The sequence below is a fragment of the Cyrtonyx montezumae genome, unplaced genomic scaffold (genome assembly GCF_038088225.1).
Source record: "Cyrtonyx montezumae isolate F1298 unplaced genomic scaffold, pur_monq_1.0 scaffold_9, whole genome shotgun sequence".
Classification (NCBI taxonomy): domain Eukaryota; kingdom Metazoa; phylum Chordata; class Aves; order Galliformes; family Odontophoridae; genus Cyrtonyx; species Cyrtonyx montezumae.
The window spans coordinates 11,908,975-11,929,263 of record NW_027072100.1 but is presented as its reverse complement, the minus strand read 5'-3'; positions in this window follow the sequence as shown (position 1 = coordinate 11,929,263).

Here is a 20,289-nt window from a genome sequence, read left to right as displayed (position 1 = left end):
GTGCAGAATGCAGAGAGAGGCTGGAGGGGATGGGGGTGCTGACCTGTTGGGACAGATGGACGGACAGACAGATGCTACGCGTCCTGGCTGCTGCGACAAGATGCCTGGGAAAAAAAAAAACAACATACCAACAAAGCGCAGCCTGAGCCATTGCAGCACAATGGCTGCAGCGAGGTGACCAGGCACTTACTCATTTCTTCAATGTCAGGCTGTGAACGGGGCCCCGGGGGCTGCGGGGCTGCCGGCCGATAAGGAGCAGCTCCCTAATCTCCAGCCCCAGCAGCCTGGCGGGCGAAGGTGATAACGCACATGCTCCCTGCATCCGGGGGTGCTGCGGGGTTTGTGGAGGTGCAGGGAGTGGATTGCAGCGTGCCCCCAGCCCAGCACCCTGCTGGCACCCCCACTGGGATGCTGCGTGGTCGGGGCACGGTGCACAGCTGTGGGTTGGGCACGGTCAGCCCAGCTTCTGATGGGGGTACAAAGCCAACGTCGCAGTGCTGGGTTAGCACTGCCAAAATAACTCGAACCAGTGGAATGGCAAAAACCAACTGTGGAGCTCACATGCCCGAGAAGAGGAGTTTCCCAGCAGTGCGAGGGGCACGGGGACCTGCAGACCTCCCTGGAGATCCACAGGAGCTGGGGATGCCCACCTGCTACTGGGACCGATCCCAGCACTGGGAGCACTGAGTGCTGCCAGCTCTGCACCGCCTCTCCCCAGCTCCTGGGACAGCTCCACAGCCCCCGCGTGCCAAACTGCAACACACGATAAGCTCTGCTCCAAAGCACATTTTTGTCAGAGGGCAGCAAGATAATATCTTAAAATAGCCCTGCGTGACATTTGACGGGGGCTGTGCCCTTTCCACAGGCCGCCTTCCCCAGCTCCGGGCAGGAGCATCCCGTGGGAAGACTCTGCTCCTGCAAAATGAAGCAGCCACGCGTTACTGCGGAGGCAGAGCTCTCTGCGTTGGGCACGGTGCTCTCCCCGTGGCACTGCAAGACAAAGCCCTGCCTCCACGCCCCGCCGTCCACGCAGTCCCCGTGCCAGCAGTCCCGCTCTGCCCGCGCTGCCTTGGCTCGGCCTGAATGGCGTTTGGCCAAAGCCCCGGCAAGGAAACAAAGCGGAGAGCCCCAGCAGAGCACGGGGGAGCTGGGGGAGGGCCCCGCTCCACGCACGGCCTGTCTCCAGCACCGAAAAACAACACTGCCTAAAAGTTTAATCTTCCCCACCGCTGCCGTCGCCTCCTTATCCCTCTCCCTCTGCTCCCAGCGCTGCTCGGGGAGGCCGGGTCGTGTTTGCCGGGGTGCGCTGGCAGCTGTGTGACACCATCGTGAAGAACGAGGGGATGATGCCAGCATCCTGCCTTGGGCAGGCCAGCTCCAGTGCTCGCTGTGCTGCAGGCACACGGCCTTAACCCCCGCGGTGCCACACATGGGCCCTGAGCAGCACCCACAAGAAACTGCTTTAAAGGAATTTATCTCCCCGCAGTGGATTTCAGGCACATGCTCCAAATCTCTCCTGATTTGCTTATGCTTCTGTGCTGCTGCTAGCATGTCATATTTAAAGGCAGAGTTTATGTTTCTGTCTAACCTTTCGTAATGGAAGGTTAGAAATGTCTTCAAAGAAAACAAACACTGCCGTGCCCACGCTAATTTTCTAAGTTTTTAAAAGGCCCATGAGAGCAGAGCGGCTGCTTCTCGCAGTTCTGAATTTCTGTGGACACTCCGCAGCACTGGCATTGCACTTAGGAAACAAAGCAGATCACATACACGGGAAAATGTGGCCCACATACTGCTGCACTGCAAACCCAGCTCCTCTCACAGAGGCCGAACTGCAGCCACCCTGCAGTACCCGGTGTTTGAGCGATGCTGGGAGTCCAGCTGAATGCTGCAAGGAGCTGTTGGGCTCCTATCCAGGGCACAGACACCTCACGTCCTCCCAGCCCCTTCTGTTGTGCTAGTATTACCCCCTAAATCCAGCCCTGTCTGCGAGTGCATCCCTGCAGCTGAGCGTGTGTCCCATGGGTGCCATGCGTGGCCTGAGAGCAGCCAGCAGCCACTTAAGCAACAGCACAGAGCTGTACGTGAACACAGCACTGTCTCAGCAGCCGTGAAACGTGCACCTGCTCCCACACTGTGCCATGGCAGGACAGCCTTGGCCTCTAAGACACACGTGAGTGGTTCCTTGAACTTCTGGGTTGTGTTTCATGCATCCAAGCCAGCCAACACAATCAGCCAGCTAAGCCAGCCACACACCAAACCAGCCCTAAAGCCAGCCATCCTACATGGCTCATGGCTCGGCCGCCTGGTGCTCTCCCTGCCGCAGGTGAGGTCGCCCAGGGACAGCCCTGTCCCCCTGTGGCATGCCTGCCCTTAGCACACTGGTGGAGATAAGGCTGGAGGATGCTTCATTTGTGCTGTCATCGAGACAAAATGAAGCCTGTCTGCCTCCAATGCATTTTTTTGTCTTAATTGTTCAATTTCCCCGTGCCTGTGTACGCCTGGCCATGCTGCTCTTGCCAGGAGAGCAGAACACTGATCATCCTCAGATGGTTCATGCAGAGGTTTCTGTTTTGTTTTGTTTTAACAAGGATCCAAGATGATAGGGGGAGGGAAAGAACTTTTGTCCTCTGCTTAAAATAATTCAAGAGCTTTCCACTGTCTATGCCAGGCCAGGCTGAGGCAGATATTTGCATAACAAACAAGCTTCTCCTCGCTCTTCAGCCTAAAGTGGCTCCTGAGGCTCCTGGGGACCGGGCTCCATCTCCACCTCCATTTCCACTTCTTCCCACTGCTGTCCCACAGCTCCATGCTGAAGGAAGCTCATGGTCTGTGCAAAGGGACCGAGTGCTTTCATGGAGAGAGCTGGAGAAAGTGGGTGGAAACAAATGCTACCAGAGCCTGAGCACCTCACCAGTGGTATCCCAACACTGCATTCTAAGGAAGAAAGGTGGGAGAGAACTATTTATTTGGAAATGAGTCTCTATAGAGATTTGATCCTTTTTTTTTTTTTTTTTTAATTGCATGACATTACGGCTACACAATTAAAAACAAGAATCCATAATCAGGCAGACACCCTCCTCCCTGCACAGACCTCTGGGCCTCTCAGCATCTTTGCAGCCCTCCTTTGGTCGCTCCCTCGTGGCTTTATGTCCTCACACTGCAGCTCCTGAACCCGCTCCGTGCCCGGGGTGCGGGGCAGCGAGCAGAGCAGAGCGGGACGACCCTCAGGCAGCTGCCAGTGCTGGGTCTGCAGCACCACGGCTTATGGACAGATGCTTTGGCACCAACACTCCAAACCCTCGGTACCAACCACCCCGATGGCACACACAGAGCCCCCAAGGCCTCGCTCTGGGCACAGCTTGGCTGCAGCAGCACAGAGTGAGGCATGGGGTCAGCACACAGCTCATGCTGCAGCTGCAGGCGAGTCACGGCTGGCTGCCCTGCAGCACTTCTTCATCCTCGTGGTGTGCCCCCAGCAGGGCAGGTCACAGGGAGCATTTGCTTCAGGGCAGAATGAGGATCTTCTTGGCCGTTTTCAAGGAGGTTTTGAGGCTAAATGGCCCTGCATGGCATGATCTACCCGGGGTTGTTCCTGTTGCTCACAGGCCGGTCCTGGTGTTGCCGTGCTCTGCTGAAGCTTTGTGCCTCCCCTGCCCTTTTCAGCACCCTTAGGACCTGGTGCCCATCAGCAATCTCACGTGGAGCAGCCGAGTCACACAGACAGACAAAACATTGGAAAAAATATGGATTCGTACAGCAGTGCCAGGGGAGATGCACATGGCATCCCCACACAGTTTTCGTCCCACAGGGCCTGGGGAGGGCTGGCCTGGAGCCCATGCCACCCCCTGCTCTCCATTGCTTCACTCCAGCCCCCAGCAGGACTGGGGGGGTTTGTTTTCAAGTCAGCCCCTGATGCTGTACAACTGCAGCTGGGCCAGGAGGCTCTGCCCTGGGATGGTGCTGCCCTGGGCCTTGGGTTTGATCTGATTCCTCCCACCTGCAGCTCGCTGCCTTGTCTGCTTCCTCCTCCTGCCCAGTGCCAGCTGGTCACAAGCCCTGCTGCATCACGGAGCCTGCTGCAATGGCACAGGCACTGGTGAGACCTTAAACTGGTCACCAGTTTGAAAAGGAAAAAAAAAACAAACCAACAACAAACAAAAAAACTGCGACAAAAGACCAACAAATAGTTGACTCAGTTCCCAGGCAAATAAAAAAGAACAGTTTGGGATCGTCACCAGTGTCCCTTTGTTTACAGAATGCAGCAACAGAATAGACAAGGAAAGAAAAACCCCTCCTGATAGCGACAGCTCAGCATGGGTGAAGCAGGCTGGGACATGCCCAAGGAAAGGAGGGTCAGGCGTGGTGCAGATCTGCTGGTGACGGGAAATAAATGTGCCCAAAAGCACTTAAAAGAAAATAAAAAGGACCAGACCTGATTGCAGCAGTTAGAAGTGATATATTCTTGGCATGGAAACAAAAAGCAAATTCATAGCAGGTTTGGAGCTGATCTTACTGGCTTACATGGGATTTTATACTTAGGTAATTCCATTGTTGGCTGGCGATACCTGATTTATGCCTGAATAAGGTCCTGATCCTGCAAACATTTACTTATGTATTTTAGTTTTACCTTTGCCCCAGACGCCCTATTAATTTCACTGCAGCAAGGATAGTGCTTGTTTGCAAAGCTGGCGCCTTTGCAAGAAGAAAATCTATGCCATAACGCCTGAAATGAGGAGGAAATTTCACAGTGAGAAGTGAACTCTCCCAGACCAGAGCCATCCCGTGGCCTCAGGGAGTGATGTCTGCAGGCACACGCAGCCCCTCCAGCCCAGGAGCCTCAGCAGGCAGCAGGGAGCTCTGTCAGCAGGAGCCTGCAGCTGCTCTCGGCTCTGGCAGCCTCAGCAACAAGTGGAGAATCAGGCAGCAGTGTGGCACCACGTTCAGTGTGACACCACCACTTCCCCTGGGCAGACCATCAAAATGAGCTTCTAAACAGAGCCCAAACCATATCTATTTGTTGTTTCACTTCAAGAAAGCAACATTTATCTTTAAAACCACTGGGTTTGCTCTATACCCATCCTGTTAGGCAAAGGAGCGTGCTAGAAGTCATCCACTAAATGTAATCCCTTAACAAGAGAACAACCAAATCTGCTTCGAGGGGACCACGAGAATAAAAACCTGACAGGGGAAGAGGAAATGCTGCGAAGATGTGGACGCATGGACAGAAGACAGCTCCACCAGCCCAGCGAGATGCCCCCGGCAGAGCCATTGCTCACGTGCCCATCACATGGGAACTCTGCCACTAAAACCAGCCAAAAGAGAGGAAAAAAAGGGCTGTGTATCTTGGAGCAGCTGCTTTCCTCACTGCTGCTGCCAAACCTTCCTGAGAGCAAGGCTACTCCACAGCACAGGGCAGAATGCATTTGCTCACAGTGGAGCTGCAGGGCCCTGCGGGCAGCCCAGCTGTGCACAGCCAGAGCTGGGCCCAGGGGCACTGGAGGCTGTGGGAGGGCCCGGAGCAAAACTCCTCGGTGCAGAATCCTGCTGCTCTCCTTTGGCCGAGATGCAACCGTTCTCAGCCCAAACCCAGCACTAGCTGCACAGCACAGCTTGGAAGCTGCATGTGTGATGTAGGGCACTTTGGCTCCATGTGAACGCTTCCTCCCTGGCACATCTGTCAAAAAAAAAAAAAAAAAAGACAGAAGCAGTGAGACTCAAGCTGCTACACTTTGATTTCAGCATCTCTACGAGCTAGTGACTTGCTGCCTGCAGGCTGGAGCTGCTGCTCCAGAGCCGGAGCACAGCACGTGTGGGTCCAGAGCTGGGTTCAGCCCAGGGGGACGCAGCCTGCAGCAAATCCAGGCAGTGCTGGGCCAGGGGCACAGCCACAGCACTGCTGCAGCACCCCGGCCCTGTGTGCCCTGCATGGCTGCAGGCTGCTCCCACAAGCTCTGCTACACTTCCAGAGCAACTCCTCTGAATTTGGCTCAGCTTACAATGCAGCAGCCTGGAGAAGTGAATATTGCCTCTCTACAGAGATGTAATTATATATAAAATTAGAAGGAGGAAATCTTAGTTAAAATTTCATACTTCTGGAAGACAGCCGGTTCGTTAGCATCACTTTAATGAGGCACTAACCTCACTGTAATGCTTTTATTAATGCTAGTCGCTTATTGAGTGCCAACAGCTTGGCTCCTCTCCGACAGGCCTGCTGGCCTGCAGAGTGAATGGTTTAGGGGTCCTTTGATGCAAAATGTGAGCGTGTTTCCACCACAGCCACAGGACAAACGACAGTTGGTGAGATGAGACACAGCAAACCCCACCAGATGGTGCCCAGAGCGGACGATGCAGTGAGAGAGTGAGACTGGGGCAGAACAAACGAAGGAAGAAGAGGTGATGCTGTCCCACCAACACCATTCCTATTGGCTGCAGTGGGGTCAGGATGGGGACGGGCCAGTGAGCAATGACAGTACATCAAAAATGCTTCTCAGAAAGGGTCTTCTTTGTCCCAAGCAGTCTCCAAGTACCCAGGTTCCTGCTTCTGGCCCTGCCCAGGAGTGGAGCCCACTGCTCGCAGGCAGTGCCAGGTGATCCAGGCACACCTTTCAGGCACAGACACAGACAGAAGGACAAAGATTACCCCAGCAACTGCCAGGGCAACAACCCCACACCTCCTGGGAGCTGAGGTGGCATATGCCATATGTTTCTCCTCCTGTTCCTCGAAACTCTCTGAATAGAGGGATTAGAAATTATCCATTGCAGCCTGAAACAACGGAGCCAAGGCACCAGTGTGGGTTGATATTCCAGCACAGAGCTTACCATGGCAGCAGAAAGCAGCTGGGTGCTGCGTGCACACCAAAAAGTGGGGCACGGGTTGGCTCTGCTTTCCCACCACCTTCCAGGAGAGGTAACAGGAGAGCCCTCAGCAAAGGATTCAGCTCCGTAGATATCATACTGAAACAGAGCACTCCAAGTCAACAACAAAAAGAGGGAAAAAGGATTATGCAGAGCAAGGGGGAGGGCTGCCTGGGCACAGCAGTGGGACGGGGCCAGCTGGATGAGAAACAGGGCAGAGGGTGGAAAAGCAGGGGGAACCCCCCCGTCCTCCACTGCATTCTACCAAAACTGCAGAACAACAGCAGCAAACCATGCAGTCACTGATCTGGAAAATTCTTGACATTTTTTTCTCCACCTAATCTGACAAAGATTCAAAGCCAAACATGGGCATTTCATGGGGTGCCGATGTGCTTCTTTCCCTGTGAAAGCTTCTCTGGGTTTCTGTGGAAACCAACCTGGTTCCTGAGAAGAAAAAAAAAATCACAGAAGAAAACAGAAAGAGGATATTTTCAAGTGAAAGTAGTGAGATGCAGCGATTTTCAAAGTGATGCTGTAGGTAACTAGGACGGGGGTAACACGAAGTTGTCTTGCCAAGTACATTTTTGCCAAAATGTGGGAGTTTTTTGGTAAAATGAAGAGCCTGCTCAGGCCCGGGTGTGGCTGCTGTGCAGGGCTGCTGTGCAGGCCAGCATGCAAACACAGCTCGCTTACTGCAGTGGTTTTAGCAGCAAAAAACTCCAATCTTGATATTTTAAATGGGATTTTATTCAGGGCATGGAGCACAAGCACATTGCCCTGGTCAGAAACAGGAAGACTTGTTAAGAGCTCGGTGCAGCTGTAAACAAGATGCACATTGTCAGGGTTCATCACCCCGGCGGGGGTGATTTCTTTCAAGTTTAATCAAGGTAGAGGGGGAAGTTTGGGAAGCACCACATCCGTGGCACACGTCCCTGCTTTGTCACATCGCTCCAAACACCCGATAAAAGCTCCCTTTGAAGGGGAGCCAAGTTCCTCCTTGCTCTACTGCAGTGCTATTGTGTTGGGTGTGCTGAGCCGGGTTCCCAGTTGTGCAAAGGGTTCGTAAGAGGCAGAGGAAGAGTGAGAGTGCATCGAGAGCGCTGTGGCTCAAAGGGGACAAGAGATAGAGCTGCAATTAATTATTGGGCTTTACTTCTTGTTTGTTTTTTTTTATTATTCTGGCAGTGGGACAAGCAGTGCTGCGTTGGCAGAATCAAAAGCACATCTCTGAGTTATGAGTGGGGTTGCCTTCTGTATACAGTCGGTTCCATATCGTTAGATATTCAAAAACCACACGCCGTGTCCCCAAACGCACAAGACTGGTAAGCAAATCTTGAGATTAAAAAAGCTAACAGTAACCAAGGGCCGTCTTTTGTCTCTTAGCTGAGCTGTTAGGCTGCCAACCTGGTTTCAATAGGGACTTGGGTAAAGGAAAATAAAAAAAGGGAAGGTGAGGCTTTCCCATGGTTTGCCAGGAGTTTGGTTTCCCAGAAAAGTGAATCTGTAATTCATCTGTAATGTAATGAGATCTTTTCCCTCTGATGAAGCCTAAGTTTATATTCAGGAAACTAATTAGAAAAAAAAAAAAGCCGGCATCTAAAAGCATATCAGCCTGCCAGAGGGTACTTGGGATGTGTGTATGCCCAAGCATGCTCTTTGCTTCACAGCTAAGGGACTGTGGCCTTGGTTTCCTTGGCAGCATTGACTCTGCAGTGGGTAGTAGTGGTGTGAAATAAAGATGCTGGTGATACGGAGTGCCTGCATCCTCCTGGGGCAGCTCGGGCACCTATGGCCCGGCTCCTTTTCCCCTGCTGGGTGTAGAGCTGTGGTAGGGATGGCCCTGAAGTTTCTCTTGAAAGCCTGTGACCCTTCCTCTGACTTGGGCTTATCGAGCATGAACTCAATCCCAATACATCAGCCTGCTCTTGGGAAGGAGCTCACCCGGCTGCTCCTTCTGTGAGGAGCTGGGGGCAAGCAGAGTGCTTTGGCATGGCATTAGCATGGGCTAATTAATGGCAGTCACAGCCCGGTGCTCCTGCCAGCAGCCGCACCCCGGAGCAGCGTGGCTGAGCCGTGCTGCCTTTGTCCAGCTCCCCGCAGGTGTTTGCTCTCAGCACAGCTCTGCTTCTTGGACAAGGTGACCACAACGGCTGAGCGTCGTTGCTATTTGTTCTCAGCCCTGGCTTGGCTTTGTTGCCATGACCAGGTGAGTAAGCAGGCGGTTGGTACTCCCACTTATTTGCTACTGGAAGGGGACTTCAAATATTTGCTTTCAGAAATATTTGCAGCAGTTCTTCTACGATTAACAGCATCAGCCAAAGTGCTCAGAAGGGGTGGGGGTGTGCTCCTGCAGCTTCACTCTCTCCCGATTTTTGCTGTGATGACCCAGAAACTCTTGGACTTGGTTGCTTTGTTTCTGAGTGCATCTGATGGGCAGCACATTAAAATATCAGCGGGACTTCTCATTGGCATCACCATTTTAGACCTTCCATTTCCTATTCCATACCAGACAGCTTTTCAGCTCTCAGGGAACAGCTTTCAGTAGAACTTGTACAAAAGCAGAAAGTCTCATTGACTCACCTTAGGCTGATAGCAGCACAGCAGAACAGAATCTAGCCCGTGCATTTCATGAGCTACAGAACTGCCTGAGGTTATGCACTAATTACTGATGTTCTGGTCGCTGTCGTGCTGACACCATACAACCAACCAACCTGATAAAGTGCTCCTTAATTCTGACAGGAGCTGCAGCTGAACACCCATACACAGCATGGATGCTGTGCTTGGGATCAGTTCAGGGAAGGGTTTCCTTTTACACAGCAAAGGCTGAGTTGAGACCTTCCCTGTGCGAGCCCCACAGCCTGCTGCATCACTGTCAGTGATTGCTGTCAGCCTGCTGTGACCTACTGTAGGGGACCTGCTTTAGCAGGGGGTTGGACTAGATGATCTCCAGAGGTCTCTTCCAACCCCTACAGTTCTGTCACTCTGTGATCACCAGAGGTCTCCAAAGGTGGTCTGAATCCCAGATGATTTTTCACCCCTCAGGTCACACGGGCTTCGTGGTTGTATTTTGAGAGCAGACTAAGAACTTTGGGGACAAACTCCATTGCTGAGATGTGCTCTGAGAGCTTCTCTTCGTTGCCAGGCTTTCCTCCAGGCACAAATCATTGCTCACTGCTGCAAAAAGGATCCACACACACAGCAACTCATCATGAGCTCTGCAAAAAGGGAAAAGAGACCCAAAGCAAGGGGTGCTTGGCACTGGGAGAGAGCTGCTGCAGAAATAACACTGCCTGCAGGGTGAGACACTGTGCAGGAGCATCAGGACAGCAGAGGAGGGGGCAATCCAAGCAGGAAACCCAAAGGTGGGCTCTGCTCGGGGGGTTTGGGCAGGATCAGTGTCTTCTCCAACTCTCACTTCATCGTCACCTCTCCCGGCTGACCAACCCAGTGTTATTGATCCATAATGTGGTCAGATCCACATACAGCACAGCTTGTGGGTTGTTGCTAAGTCTCTTTCATTCTCCATCCTGCCTGGGCAGAGAGCATGCTTTGGGCTCTATGTACGCTTTATGTTTCTCTCTTTTTGTTCTTTATTTTGTTCTTCTTCTTCTTTTTTTTTTTAATTTCCATCTCTTGTAAAGACTTTGCTATGTCAAAATCTGTCAAACAACTCCTCGTGCCATGTTTTTACAAGAATCCTACTTGCTGAACGGTGCCAAACACCCTTTTAAACAATACTCAGTGAAGTATTGCGTTGCTGTGCTCTGCTCTTGCATGCCATATTTAGACAAAAGTTAGGGAATTCCCTGGCCTAAACGAGGGCTTGAATGAACCCATTCTTTTCCCACCTCAACTAAAAATGTACGTGTTCACACCAGGCAGGCCTTCTTCTCAGCTTTATTATTCATTGATTCCGTGCTTTATCTGCCTAGAAATCAGAAAGGGGAAAAACAAAACCAACAACAGAGAAGGAAACAAATGAAGTGGATGTGTCTGCAGACACACGCTCGGTCCTTCTGGGTGCGTTCCCACCGAGACCAAACCTGGGGCAGCAGCAACACAAACACCACACCCCACACTGACCCCCAACCCAACCACACTCAGATCACAGCCTAAAAAGGCTTCTATTGCTTGGGCCCGGTGCAAACCAGCAACAAGGATACGGCCTAACACTGATAAAGGTTTTCGTGGGGGTTTTGGCAGTGCACCAGGACCCTGTTAACCACCCGAATTTTCTGGACAAGGGCTCCCAGCACGTGGGGCATGGCGTGTGCTGCCCCGTGAGCAGCAGCCCGTTGAGCTCTGCGGTCACCGCACACAATGCCCTGCACGTCTGACCATTCAGGCTGGCAAAAACCAGAGTGCAAGGGCTCCTACTGACGCTGCAAAAGTCAATGGGGCTGCAGATCTTTCTGGAGCTGCTATTGAAGCTCCACATTCCAGAGCGCTATGCTCATCGCTTTTAGCCAGCCCTCCAACATCACTGCAGTCAGTAATGTTTAAACTCTTTGCCATACTTTTGTCCACAGTGCGTGGGCCCCCCCAGATTTTATGACATGTGGCTCTCCCACTTGCTGCCAAGTCCTGTGGGATGTCAGCCCACAGGGCCCAAGCAGATGCTTTCCACGCATGAAATCTGTTGGAAAAGCGTCAGATAAAGGCCTGTCTTCCCATCTCCTCTGTTCCATAAAGCACAAAAATTGTCCATTATTCTGCCCTGAGAACCTGCTTAGAGGGAAACCTGAACCCTGAAACGGAGCACTGACCACCACAGTGTATGCAGCCTGAAACACGAGATGAAATACTCTGAGAACGAAAGCTTGATGTGTTTTGGTTACAAACATATATATTATATATAAAATTATACATTATATATAAACATTATAACATTATATATAAAATCCATTACAGTCATCTCAGTTGTATCTGAGCTGCTGATAGTGATGGTGGGGACCTTCCTGCAGGCAGGATGCAGACAGGAACCACCTTTAAGTGCTGTCATTTAATTCCTTCAGTGTGGCTTGAGACAACATAATAACTGAGACGTCACTCATGCCTTGAGCAGCCTGGTGCTCCTGGTGTTATTGCCACTATGGGAAGCACTCTGGGGACAGCAACAGAGGAAAGGAATGATACGGACAGAGCCATAGCACTACAAAATGCACCCTTAGGATCAGATGCTCACAAGCACTCAGTTCCCATTTAGGAACCGAAATGAAGCTGGCAGGATTTCAGAAGTGCTCAGCATCTATCAGCTCCTACTGAGAACATGCTGAGCTCTTCTTAAAATTGTTGGAGAAAAACAATTCAAAGATAAGAGCCAGCTTGTGGTTTACAATTAACATCATTGTATGGGTCTTCCCAGCAGTTTGGAAGGAGCAAGAATAGCTGTTTTCACAGGAGATATACTGTATGAATTCATGTCTGAAAGCACGCAGGCAGGTCTGTAAGCAGTCACACCACCGACTGCCTCCTGTGAGAGCTGCACATCCTAAGGAGAAATTTCCACTTTGTGTTAGAGTGATGCCTTGTATAGCACTTGGCACCTTTTGTTCTTGGTAAGCTCTGTTCCACGAATGCACAGGTGCCTTCTGGCAACAGTGACAGAGGCAGTGGTCTCATGCAGACCAAACAGGCCCTCAGATCTCCCCAGTGCAGGAATTCCCTACACGAGAGTGCTGATCCTCAGTCAGAGCTACTGGGTAACACCCAGTTCTGGGACAATGCATTTTGTTCTCTTGCAGTTAAGGAAAAGTTTTGTTTATTCTCAATAATGGGTCAAAATCACATTCGTTGAAGACAGGGACAGATGGATTCCTGAGGAATTGTGCTCCTTTTGAAGATGGATAAAACACTGCACAGCCAAGCATCACAAACCTTGCAAACTCAGGCCACCGATGTATCACAGCTCATTTTTTACAGCTGCAGTGGAAATGCTGTCCCGACCTGGAGCAATGATGGAGCACAGGTGGGAAGGCAAGGCCAAGCTGCAGCTCAGCTGCACGCAATGCACCTGAGTGACCAGAAGGGCTGGAGCCAGGATCCACCCCTTCCCAGCCCTCATTTAAGGGTTGGCAGTGGAGGTGAGGGTATTGCTCTCTGGAGGACCCTGCAAACCTAGCATCTTGTAAAGGTAAGCAGTTTTCCTTCCTTTGTTTTTGTGTTCGTGGCTGCTGTGTTTGGGGTTGTTCTCGTTTGCTGCAGCCTAGGCTTGTGCCATTTCACTGTTGCTGCTGTGCTTTCCATTACATTGCAGTGTTACAACAGATAATTAATTTTGTAGGCAAAAATTTTCCCAATGGGCACTGACCCTAGAGGGGAATGCTCTATTCCCAGGAAGAAGGTTGCATTCTCTGCCTCTTCAGAACAGATTACAGTAATAGGTTGCAGGAATGAGAAAACAATTGCTTGCCTTGCTTTGGCTGAGGAGTGATGCTGTCCTTTCTCTCCCGGATTTCCTCTTTATAGGACAGGACAGTCTGAGAGGACTGATTCAGACAAGAAGTGGAGAGACATCTATTCCAGTGAGCAATGCTGCTTGATTCAAGCCCTGTCCCTCAGGGAGCAGAGAAGACACTGAGCTGTGCCATCATTGCCACAGCACTGAGGGTCGAATACTCACGCTCTCACAGCTGAGCTGAGCAAACCCAGGCAAGAGATGACAAAGAGAGAGCAAACTAAGGCTTGGGGCAGGAAAGGGGAAGGGTGCCTGGTGTGGCTCTTGGGGCAGAGGGCTGTGGGTGCTCCTGCCCTGGGGAGCTGGTGGCTCTTGAATTACACACTTGGAGTTTGGATGAGGCCTTTCAGTCCTCCTCACGGTTCCTTTTATTCCCTGTTAGGTTTACACAACCTCTCAACTTCTTGTGTATATTTAGTCCAAAGAAAACCACCATTAAAATGCCAAGGAGGCTTTCAAGGCAATTGTTTTATTATATTAAACCAACTTCAATTCTAAACTCTGCTTCTGTGGAATCACTCGCTGGATGGGACACTTCAAACCTAAGCTGCCAACCAAGCACAGCTGTCACTGAAAAAAAGATCTCTGCTTTCACGGGTCAACCAGAGCAGGAAGGAAACTTAACAAGAGAGTGCCTGACCTCAGGGATCTGCCCACAGCCCCTTCTGCATCAGGCACTGTCCCGAAGACAGCCGTCCCTCACTGCAAAGGGCACCTTCCCCATCCTGGTGCTGTGATCCGAGTGCTGCTGCAGCTCTGCAGTGTGCAGTGCTCTGGCACACACTCACTCTGCTCCTGCAGATGCTTCAGAGGAGGATCTGTCTGAGCACCACAGCCCCTGTGTCACCCAGTGAAACCTAAGAGCTGTGTCCATTTTTAGCACATGGCTGCTCGCCTGCAGATATGTTGCATTATCTGACCAACACGTAAGGGAACAAAATGCAGCTCCCCCTGCCACTTATTTACCTTCTGTTTAAACTGTGCCTCTGCAGCATTGCTCTGCTCCATCCTGTGCACTCATTTACTCAGCACCTCTTGCAGGGCTGGCTGCTCTATATTTAAAGGCATGCTGCTGGCTTTTATCTTCAGCTGCCTTTTTTTTTTTTTGTATTTTTTAGCTCTTATACTCTCTAAACTTATTTAAAACATGTTGGCAGATAAAAGTAGTGAGGGTAGATATAGCAAATGCAACACAGTTGGCATGGGTAATTGAGAATTAAGGCAAGAGATAACTGCAGAGATTAAAAATGAACCTTTAAGCTCAACAGCAGTGGTCCTTGAGCTCAGCAGGTGAGCTGTGAACACTGCATGCCACCGGGTGTTGTGTGTACTTATACATCTCCACAAAACTCCTTCAAACTCTGGGCATCATTAGAGTGTGAGTCTGCTTTTCCTGGTGGCTTTTTTTTTTTTAATACAAATTTGGTGACTCTCTTTGCCAGGTTCATTTCTGTCCTGTTTTATCAAATTTTCAGTCACAGTACTTCGGTTGTATTTTGGTTTCTGTCCGTTTCACACTATCCATAACCTCTGTCTTTCTCTATGGATCACATCTGTACATGTTTGAGGACGCAGGCTCATGGTGGCTGTGCATGTTATGGCTTCCTCCAGTGCATCTGTATTTTGGGGAGTGCTCCCTCAGAGCGAGCAGGAGGAGTTGGGGTTTCATTTGCCTGATGCTCAGGTGCCAGGCTGTGCCCTGCAGAGCTGCACTGTGCTCCTGCAGCCGTGTCTGGTACACTGTGCACGTCCTGGGCTGAGCTCAGCTCCATTTCACATTCAGGACATCTCGGGGCTGGTTGGATCCAGGGCTCGCTGAAGCTCCCATCAGATGCTGATGGGCCTTTTTGTGTCAGGAAAGCGACAACAGCAAGAGTGCCTGGAAGCATCTCAAAGCCCGAGTGAAACGAGGGACTTTTGAGTGGCACTGAACAAAAGGAGCAGTGATTTAATCTCCACAGATGGGGAGGGGGAAGCAGCGTCGGGAAAAGCAGGAGGTTGAGATTAGCAAGGCAATAAAATGAAAATGGGCAAGAGGTGGAGCAAACTGTGCTGAGATAAGGCGAGGTGGATTTCAGCGGTGGCAGATGGAGGGGAAGCTGGCTGCCAAAGAGAGAACAAAAGAAAAGCCAAGGTAATAAATCCATAAAAATCTCAATCAACAACTTGAAATACCATTTCCAAACTGTTTTCTCCGGGGAGCTGTGATGTGCAGAGCCACGTGTTCCCCCTGGCTGCACTGAGGACCTCCAGCCAGGTGAGCAGGGCCTGAGCTCCTGCAGGCACCATGATCCTCATGGCACAGCACAGAGCACTCATTGAACACCAAACAGTGAAAGAAATCATTTCTCCCCTGGCTGACCATTTGACTCAGCCCGAGTCAGCAGCATGAAGGCAGTGTTTCCTCGAGCCCTGTTGCAGGGCACTGCACTGGGTATCTCAGTTCTGGGTGGTAAGACAGCTGTTAGCAAGAGACTCAGTAATGAGTAAAACTGGCAGTAGGTGATTGATAACAAGCATGTATCTGGCCACTGTTTTGGAATCATTAAAGCCACAGAGGTTTTAGAGGATAACCTCTAGAATATCTTCAGCTGTGTCATCTTGGAAAGGCCATGCTGTGACTTTGCAAACCCGAGCATACCCCACATCAGTCAGTTTCCACTGCTGCAGGTGGAGCTATGCCCACTGGTGATGTGTCTGTCCCAATTCTCCCTGCCTCTGTTTCATCTGTTGAATGAAAAATCTTTTTTTTTGGCACTATATTCCAGGAGAATGGAAAATGCCTGGGTACTGCAAGAACAAAAAGGGAAACAAACAGATGAAGGTAAAAGCACATGGTTGGCAATTTCTCACGAGAACGTAGGCATGGTTTCTGCTGCTGAGCTGGGTTCACTGAGCCCCACTTCCACACTGTCCCCTCCTTATCCCCACATGGATCCTTCTTCTTCCCTCTGCCCCCTCAGCCTACATAATATCTCTCTACTCCCCCCCAAAAAACACAATTGTACCATAAAGGGGTATAGGTCCTTGTAAAAAAGCTCTTTTTATTTATGTTTTAAAAACTTCTATTAGCTTTCCCTCTTGTTTGCTACAGGTAGGGATAAAAGGTGCTCGTGGACTTCATAGACCAGAAATGAAATCTCACAGCGTGCACGAGTGAAAGACCCAACGTAAAGGAAAGGGGGAAAAAAAAACCACGAGCCCTTCCCCAGCCCAGGGCCAGGAGAGCTTTGGGTGGGCAGCAGGGAGCCAGGGCTCTTTGTCCAGGAGCTTTCTTGGAAACCCACTTAACTCCTCACCGTTGGCGTGTCATTGGGAATAAGAAGCATTTCTACAGTGCTGAGATGACTGCGAGATCAGGGGCAGTCTGTCTGCGTTTTAAAAGAACATTTTTTTTCCCTTAGGGAAGCACTGCAGTCAGCCAGAAGTTCTTGGACAGACAGTGGGAGTTCAATGCATGAAATCCAACACTCCATGTCATATACCAGCGGGCAGGCAGAGGGTCCCAGGATCCAAAGCACAAATGCAGTATATATTCCCCTCTCCCCCCCAAAAAAACCCTCCCAAGCCTGCTTCTGGAAAACATGGAACAGAGACAGAATGAGAGGGGAGAACAAAGTTAGCCAAGTGGACACAAGCAGTGGGAGTTTACTCCCAACATCAGTGCCCATGGGTTGGCTCTGCTACAGCACTGAGCAGCAGAGCACAGCAGTGGCAGCCGGGGTGCGGGTCCTTGCCTGACCCCGCTGCCTTTCACATGCTGTTCTCCCTCCTCCGGGCTGAGCCAGCTCATCCCGCCCGAAACTCCGACTGAAAACATCATCTAAAAACAGCTCCTCTCGCTGGCGCCCAGAGGGGAGGAGCAGAACCCAGCGGGCACAAGTGGAGCTTCAATAAATAGCAGGACTGGGAGAGGATGGGAAGGATCTCACTCTGAGAGCACACGAGTGGAGGATGAAGGATGTGCAACCTGCACGTCTCAGCTCCCTCCCCATCCAGACTGGGAGCTGGTAACAACTGCTACAAGAGCTAACGTGGTTTTCTTATTAACAATTAAACAAGCTTTCCCGTGCTTTGCAAAGCAATAATTCATTTTTCTTAGAAGCTTTATATGTCATATAGACACAGAGGGAGAGTTGCACAGAATTAAGAAATAGCACAGGACATTTTAAAACGCTGCGATCGCTCTCTGGAGGAGCTCAGCTGTTCTCTGCTCGGATGCAAATAAGGCACATATTTCCACTCTAGGTATTTTTGGTCAGAATGAAAAGATAAATAGATAGTGCACTCCCACTGTCATGCTGCCAGCCTGCTCTAGCTAGCTTTGGTCAAGAAAACTTTGCACAGAACACTAGCACATTTCGAGCCTGGACTGTAATTCTCCTGGCAAGAATTTGTTGCCATTCAAACCTATCTGCAGCCTGGGAACTGAGAAGTGAGGGCTGAAACCAAGGCTGTCAGACCCATTTCACTTAATGGTTATGAAATGGGTAAGAACAGAGAGCCCAGAGTCACACGGAAACATGAGCACAGCGGTGACATGGCTTTTCATGCACAGCGTCAGCACTAAAAACAGTGATAGATGGTTTGGGAAGTTATAAACAGCGAGCTCATGATTCTATTCTGAGTTGGTCCTACGATCAAAAGTAAAAATAAATAAATAACAAAAAATAACAAAATCAAAACAGGAGCAACAAAAATCCATCGGAAAATAAGAGCCCAAAGCAATGGGTGGCACTGCTCGGGGTACGCCGTGCTGGCTGCAGGATGGGAGCTGAGTGACAGCAGCACAGCTGTGGGGTCTCCTGTCCCAGCAGATGCTGCTCTGTCACAGCTCCAGCACTGAAGTGCTTCCCTTCTTCCTATTCTTCGCTATCATGATTTTTTTTTAAGCTAAACAGCCCCTGCTGGGTTACTCACTCTGTGTGTCCCTGTTTAGCCTCCCCTGTCCAAAGGCTGGACAGATATTCAGAATGGCTCTTCCTAATCTTCAGCATGTCAAACTCTGATAGCTGATCTTAAGTCTACCTCCAGATGTCTCCCAAGCAAGGCATGGGGCTGCTCCTCCCCCAGCTGTCCCTGCGGGATGGGCCTGGGGCATCCTGTCCAGCTGGAGGGAGCACTGCAGCAGTGCAGCCCCAGCCTCCAGCCCTCCTCCACCCAACAGAGGTGCACAGCCACTGCTAATCACTAAGAAGCATTGACCAGCAAATCTGAGACTGAAAGTCCAGCAAGGAGTGGGTGGATGGCAAACCATTTAGGAGCCAAAACATTTTCATGAGATAATTTCCGGTGGAAAAAGATGGAGGAAATCCCCCTGTATCTTCAGAGCACAATATAAATCCTTATCATTGAGTGTTTTGATGCAGTTTGAACCTTTGACTGAAGTGCCACAATTCAAAAGACATCCGCTAACTGATGATTCTGCAGAGCCAGAAGTGCATCATATACATTCAAATCAGCTCAAAATAAAAAAAGCACAGGCACATCTGGTTTTGTGAATCAGATCAGAACGAAACCCATCCACTGTTGCTGCTGATGCGGGTTTTGCCAGCAGTGCAGATGGAGGTGAGAAAAAGGCAGAGCAGATCAGATCTGTGCTGGCCAGGGCGAGCACGACGCCCAGCATCACCTGCCTGCATCAGCACACTGAGCTACTCACACAAGATCAGACTGAGCCCTGAGTCCAGAGATGCTCCTTCAGCCCTGGGTATGTTGAGCACATGGGTCACACGAGAGCTGGAGCAGAGGAAGCCCTGGCTGTGTAAGTAAGGAGGATTTCTGCCAAGAGGAGCAGAGATGGTTTCTGTAGCTGGTCCTTGGAGAATGCTTCCTCTGACCAAAAAGAAAAAAAAAAATTAAATGTAAAAAATCCATCCCTTGCAAGCTTGTGAAAGCATGGCTATGTGCCACAGGCACTCGAATGGGCTTTCAAAGTCCGTGGCCAACATCCCCCACCTTTATGCAAATGAAAGAGACCGACTGCAAGAAGTCCTCGCTCCCTCTCCTTCTTTAAATTTAATTTGACTCTGTTTCTCTCAAGCAAAGCCATCAGATTGCCCAAGCAGCAGCCGTGCAAACTGCAGAACTGATCCCCAGAAGTTCTGCTCAGCTTTCCCCAGTCCCCCTTTCCCTGTCAGTAGAGATGCTGCCAGGACTGCTGCTGCAGAGCACCGCGACGCTGTGAGCAAACAGCGACAAACGCAGCCTCCCTCCTGCCGTGCACTCCACAGGGGAGATCTTTCTGCTCAGAAAATCACACCTCCCTCTCACAGGGCTGTTCCACCAACACCTCAGTGAATGCTGGGAACTCCCCATAGCCAACCTTGCCTGAGAGCAGCTGCTGGTTTCCAGGACCCATACTATCTGGAGCCCCTTTGCAGCCAGGCTGGCTCTGCTCCAGCAGCTGGAATGAGCTTCCGGAGCCATCCCATCTCTTATCACCCACTGCACCGATAATCAGCCTGAAACAAGCTCGACCTTCTGATTGATTTGAACTTTGGCCAACAGGAAAACACTTGTAGCAGCAGCACGGCCAGGCACCCAGCTGCCTGCTTTGTGCAACGGGGCAATGGTTTTAAATCAAGGCATGTTCCCCACTGTGAGCACAGAGGAAGAATCGAAACTCACCAGATGTTGTCATCAGGCTCAGCTGCAGGTCAGGCTTCCAGCTCCTGCCTTGGACTCGTGAAGCAGAACACAGCATAATCCAAACCCTTGAGAGAAAAAAAAAACACTTGTCACCTTCCTGCCCTCTGTTGTCCCCATGTGCCCTCCCAAAGCCATCCCCCCCCCACCCCCCGAGGACAGCTCCTGAGAAGGGTCACTGCCAAACTTGAACACTTCATTACTAACGATAACCAACAAAACCTTGGGACTATGGGAACATTTCCACAGCACTGAAAATAGAATTGGAAGGGAAAAGATTTTGTTGAAACAAATAAACACACTCCTCAAGCTGCCACAGGCCAGGATCT